The 6,270-nt window shown below is 49.8% G+C and overlaps 1 pseudogene; it reads right to left on the reverse strand.

Annotated features, from left to right (window-relative positions):
* Nucleotides 1–5,714: 5,714 nt before the first annotated feature.
* Nucleotides 5,715–5,866, reverse strand: LOC119951113 (annotated as a pseudogene).
* Between the last annotated feature and the right edge of the window lie 404 nt (nucleotides 5,867–6,270).

The raw sequence follows: 6,270 nt of genomic DNA on the forward strand, positions 1-6,270 counted from the left end.
CGCGCATGCGCGGCTGACGTCATTAGACACCGCCGCGGCGTCATTCTTGGTACGCCGGGCCTTGAAGCCAGGGACAAGGCCCGGCCGCCGGCTTTTCCGGTACGGCCCTCCTATCCCCCCGGGGAGGGGAGAATAGGGGGCTGGGAGAGGCTTCCGATGCCGTTGTGAACCTCTCCGGGTTTCATTACGGCGTCGGGCCTTGCGGAGAATTCCGCCCCTTGTCTCCACCAAGAATTAGAAATGGGTTACCTATTGTTTAATGTTTTCAAACTTCCACCTCTGACCTTTTTCAATGATAATTATCTGAGGAGTGTTTTTCAGTTTCTCAAACGCAGGTGTTGTCCACTTAACTTACATTTAAAACTGCAATTCCCAAAACTAATAGTCATGGGTGGGATTCTGTGATCCTGAGCCTAAGTGTTGACGCCGTCGGAAACGCCTTTGCGTTTCTCGATGGCGTCAACACGGCCTCAGGATCAGCAATTCTGGCCCCTGCAGGGAGCCAGCATGGCACTGGAGCGTACCACGCCGCCCCAGCTGCTGATCCCGGCGTCAATTGGGCGCCGCGGGATCTGTGCATGCGCAGTGGCTTCCTTCAACGCGCCGGCTCCAACGCAACACGGCGCAGGGCTGCAGGGGCCGGCGCGGAAGAAAGGAGGCCCCCAGCCAGAGAGGCGGGCCTGATGAGTGGTAGGCCCCGATCGCGGGCCGGGCCACATCGGAGGCCCCCCCCCCCCCCCCGCCGGGGTCAGACACCCCTCCACCCCCCCACAGGCCGCCCCCGACCCTTAATTGCTGCCGGTTGAGACCAGGTGTGGACGGCATCGGTGGGACTCAGCTTTTGTACGACGGGCGCTCGGCCCATCTCGGGCCGAGAATCAGCGGGCCGACGGCGGGCCGACATGGCGCGATTCGTGCCGGTTGCACGGATTCTCCGTCCCGGCCCTGGGCTGAGAGAATCCCGCCCTATATTCCTAAAACATAAATCTTGAAATAACATGTTCATAACACAGTGTGTAAAGGTTGGCTTGTGTTCTGTCCTTCGCCAACTGGCTTTCTGATTACATACGGGTGGGGTAGGTGGGAAGGGGTGCAGCCAGAATTGGATCTGTGATCAGAGCCAAAAGTCGGTGATTGTTTATCCCTATGATCAGAACATTCTGAGTTTGGAGCCAGCTATCCAAGGTTGGAACCCACAGCCCAGGATTCAGGCTGGGATGTTAAACCCTTAACCTCAGTCATACTGGAGGGCATGCTTTGTGTCCATCGTTGCCAAGGTGATATTAGCAGAGCACATATCACATCACAGAAGGAATGTCATTGAGGTGGTAAAATTCCACGGTATTTGTTGTACACCTGATGTGACCAATGGAAAATCTAGAAAAGGTGTCGGAGGTGGAATAAGTGATCACCAGTCATTGTTCAGTGCTGATGAGGTCTTTTAATATTTAATTTTTTAATTTAATATTTAATATTTCAGTTTCAATACACAGGGACTCCCAGTGAACCAACCACATAGCTGCGCTATTGCTGAATTCAATGAAGTGGTGACCACTTTAAACGAACCTTCAGACTGATTAAGGGTTGAGCAGTCTTTGAAACATATTTTGAAAGATATGGAGATGGAGCTGTCACCTATCTGCGCGGTAACCATTGACAACCGGGGCCTTAGAGCTGCATTTGTCACTGAAACGCTGGCCCCTGAGTGATTTGCTGATGCATTATGCAGAATTTTGCCATTGCTTACATGACACTGAGGAGTGTACATGTTCGCCGCCTGTTCTTGTAAACAGGGAAATGCACATACTGTTCTTTCTTTTCTTACATACACAAACGGAACATGTGGCACAGCAAGATTGTAACAGGGCTTGGGAATGATATCCGGTACAAGCTGAGGAAAAAAAACTAAAAGGCAAATGTGTGGGCAGAACTACAAATAAATTAATTCAAGACCTATGGAGGTCTGTTCGTTTTTGGCTGAAGCAAAGTAAATGCTCAGATCCCGCCCCCCCCCCCCCCCCCCCCCACCCCAACCTCTGCCGGGAACTTCCTCTGATTGTTTATCCCTATGATCAGAACATTCTGGGAGAAATTCCGAGAAAAAGCTCCAATGATTCATCCGACTTGGAATTGACAATGGACATTATATTGCATCTTAGGATTTATTACTGCGGTGACTTCAAGTGAAATGCACCTGAGGGTTTTTAGCTGAATGGGTCAATGGGTCTGGATCAGTAAAATATACCGCCTTAACCTTGGGGCCAGTGTCACTAACCTTCTGACCATCGCTCCTTCAAGAAATGCTCAGTGATAGAAAATAATAAATAGTTTCATCCATTTATATGTGGTGTTGTCAGAAGCAGCTGGATTTGACTTCCATGCATTGAATGCATTTTTAAAGTGACCGAAGAAAGGGTGGCAAGATTCATTAAAGAGCGGTTACTTAAAGCTTGTCCAAACTGCCTCGAACAAAACAGCTCAAATTTAAATCTATTGATATCATGCTTCTTGAGACCAGAATGGTTTTCTGTATTGGGGGAGTTGTTATTTTATATTAGTGCCCGTCTTTGCTTTGCGTTCTGTAATTCACCCCGACTAAGATCAGCTATTGTGATGCCTCTGTCGACACTGAATGGAAATCCTTTCCATTCACAACTCACAAGCTGAGGTTTAAAAACGGCAGCAAGTCTGGTGCAGTGGTTAGTGGCACAGTGGTTAGCACTGCTGCATCACGGCGCCGAGGGTCCAGGTTGGATCCCGGTTCGCTGTCCGTGTGGAGTTTGCATGTTCTCCCACGTGCCTGCTTGGGTCTCATCCCCACAACTCAAAGATGTGCAGGGCAGGTGGATTGGCCACGCTAAATTGCCCCTTAATTGGAACAATTAAAGAGAAGTTTAAAAAACGCCATCATTTAATAGAATTTACAGTGCAGAAGTAGGCCATTCGGCCCATCGAGTCTGCACGGCCCTTGGAAAGGGAACCTTACCCAAGCCCACACATCCACCCTGTCCCCATAACCCAATAACCCCACCCAACCTTTTTGGACACTAAGGGCAATTTAGCATAGCCAATCCACCAAACCTGCACGTCTTTGGACTGTGGGAGGAAACTGGAGCAACCGGAGGAAACCCACGCACACACGGGGCGAACGTGCAAACTCCGCACAGACAGTGACCCAAGCCGGGAATCAAACCAGGGACCTTGGAGCTGTGAAGCAACTGTGCAGACCACTGTGCTACCGTGCTGCCCCAAAATTGCCATGTCTTCTTTTATTTGTTTTTAATACAAATCAGCATCCAAGGTGGCTTTGATCTTTTCGAGGAAACACATTTATTTGCAACAGATTGTTTTAAAATCACCGGAAGGGAGAGTTAATCTCTACACACCTTGTCCAGTGATGCAGAGAAGGGTTCGGCAGGACAGCAGAGCCTTTTCTCTTTAGAAGGAAGTATTTAAGTGTCACTGGGCTTAAAATATGGGGCAAATTAAATCCCACTCCCGGAGGTCAGGCGGGGTCATTTGATCAGGGAGGTGATGGCGGGACGGGTCGGCGAGAAACTATTATAGAAAATATGATCAAGCATCGGTACGATGGGCTGAACAGCCTCTTTTGGTGCTGTCTCATTTTATGATTCCACAAACAACGTTATTAAACAAATGCAGCTGACGATTTCCGATTGCATGACAGCTAAGGGAGAAGGCCTGCCAAGCGCATGTTGTGCAAACATAGGAGGACAAATAATCAAGGCAAATTCTTTCAGACGTCAACTCATTTAAATCAAAATAGCAGGTAAAGAGACTTCATCAAACAAGCTCTGGATTCAAAGAGTAAACAGCAACAATGGGCAGGATTCCCCGGTTCCCCAGCCACACGGGACTCTATCTTCCCGCTGATTGTCAGTGGGATTTCCCATTGAAGCCATCCCAAGCTGCGGCAAAACCAGCTGGTGGGGGTTCGCTGCCGGCAGGAACAGTGAATCGGAACGACCGGGGAATACCAGCCAGTGTCTTTTAAAGCTGGGAATTTTCCTTGGATGTTTACAGATGACCTAAAATAAGTTTTATACAAATGACCTTAATTCTACATCTTTACTGTGAGTGATTTTTTTTTTAATGGTTGCCTCCGTATTGCTGCCTGGGTCTTGGCAGAACAGCAAAGGGCACTTCTCCCTTGCCTTTACATTGTAAACATACAGCTTGTCTCCTCGTTACTTGGCTCCCAGAATTTTGTGCACCCATTGTGACCAGATGTTATCCCAAAGTGCTTTACAGATTCTTTACAGAGCTTTATTGTGGCTGTATTGTGGCTGTCAATTTCCCAGACAGCACCATCCCACAAATGGCAATATGAGAGGGTGGCACAGTAGCACAATGGTTAGCACTGTTGCTTAATAGCGCCAGGGTTCCAGGTTCGATTCTGGCTTGGGTCACTGTCTGTGCAGAGTCTGCATGGTCTCCCCGTGTCTGCGTGGGTTTCCTCCGGGTACTCCGGTTTCCTCCCACAAGTCCCGAAAGACGTGCTTGTTAGGTCATTTGGACATTCTGGGCGGGATTCTCTCAGCCCGGGCCCGGGTCGGAGAATCCCCGTGACCAGCGAGAATCGCGCCACGCCGCCACGCCGCCCCAACGCCGGCACGCGATTCTCTGCGGAGGCCGTTGTAAAAACGACAAGTCCCGTCGGCGCCGTCCACACCAGCTCTCAGCCGGCGGGAACTCGCCGTGGAAGGGTCGGGGGGTGGCCTGTGCGGGGAGGAGGGGGGGGTGTCTCCGATGTGGCCTAGCCCGCGATCGGGGTCCACTGATCGGCGGACCGGCCTCTCTGGCTGGCGGACTCATTTCTTCCGCGCCGGCCCCTGTAGTCCTGCGCCATGTTGCGTGGGGGCCGGGGTTTTGAAGGAAGCCACTGCGTTCCAGTGCCATGCTGGCCCCCTGTAGGGGCCAGAATTGCTGAACCTGAGGCTGTGTTGATGCCGTTGAGAAACGCGGCGGCGTTTCCGACGGCGTCAACACTTAGCCTCAGGATCAGAGAATCCTGGCCTTTTGAATTCTCAGAATTCTGAAAATGCCGGAATGTGGCGACTGGGGATTTTCACAGTAACTTCATTGCAGTGTTAATGTAAGCCTACTTGTAACAATAAAGTTTATTATTATTATTATTATGATAATGATCACTTTTTTATTCAGTCATGGGATGTGGGCATCGTTGGCTGGACCAGCATTTATTGCCCACCCTCGTTGCCCTTCAACTTTCCGAGGGGACTTAAGAGCCAACGACATTGCCGTGTGTGCGGAGTCACATGTAGATCAGACCAGGTGAGGATGGCAGATTTCCTTCCCTCAAAGACATCAATGAACCAGATGAGTTTTTACAACAAGTGACGATGGTTTCATGGCCATCATTAGACTTTAAATGCCAGATTTTTATTCAATTCGAAATTCACCGTCTGCCATGGCGGAGATTCATCTGTTTTTTGTGGCGGTAGTTATTGACGAGGATTCCCCAGTCCTTCTTTGAAATAGTCCTCGTGGAAATGTGTCAGAGAGGCCAGCTGGGGGGCACGCATTAACGTCTCATGTGAAAGCGGGTATGTCTGACAGTGCGGCACCCCCTAATACCTCACTGCAGTGCCGGCCTGGAATCCGTGCTCACATCTTTGGAAAGAAAGACAAACTCTCAAACTGCTGACCCCCTTTTTTTTTTTCTTTTTTTTTCGCGAGCGCAGTCACCCAGTACCACAAATTTTGCAGTTGAGTATCCCGCATTTGGGGACATCGCAGGCGTCAGCACACCCGAAGTGCAATGGGCTAGCCTCGTCCTGGGCGAACCACCTTCTTGATCATGGTTTCACCCCTGCCAGGTAAGTATCTGACCCCCTTTTTTAAGATGACCTGTTAACGGCCACAGTAACGGCTGAAGAAGTTTAGATAGAGTTCTTTTTTAAATTCATTGACAGGCTATGGGCATTGCAGAAAGACTTTGAACATAGAGCAGGACAGCACAGTACAGGCTCTACGGCACACAATGTTGTTAGGCTTTTGGGGACTTCAGAGTCAACCACATTGCCGTGTGTGCGGAGTCACATGTAGATCAGACCAGGTGAGGATGGCAGATTTCCTGCCCTAAAAGACATCAATGAACCAGATGAATTTTTAGAACAAGTGACGATGGTTTTACAACAAGTGAGAGTCAACTCCATTGAAATGGCCCTGGAGTGACCCACAGACCACACTGCTGGCCAGGTTGTATCCTTCCCTCAAGGGCCATTAGTG

The sequence above is a fragment of the Scyliorhinus canicula genome, chromosome 16 (assembly GCF_902713615.1).
Source record: "Scyliorhinus canicula chromosome 16, sScyCan1.1, whole genome shotgun sequence".
In the NCBI taxonomy this organism is placed as follows: domain Eukaryota; kingdom Metazoa; phylum Chordata; class Chondrichthyes; order Carcharhiniformes; family Scyliorhinidae; genus Scyliorhinus; species Scyliorhinus canicula.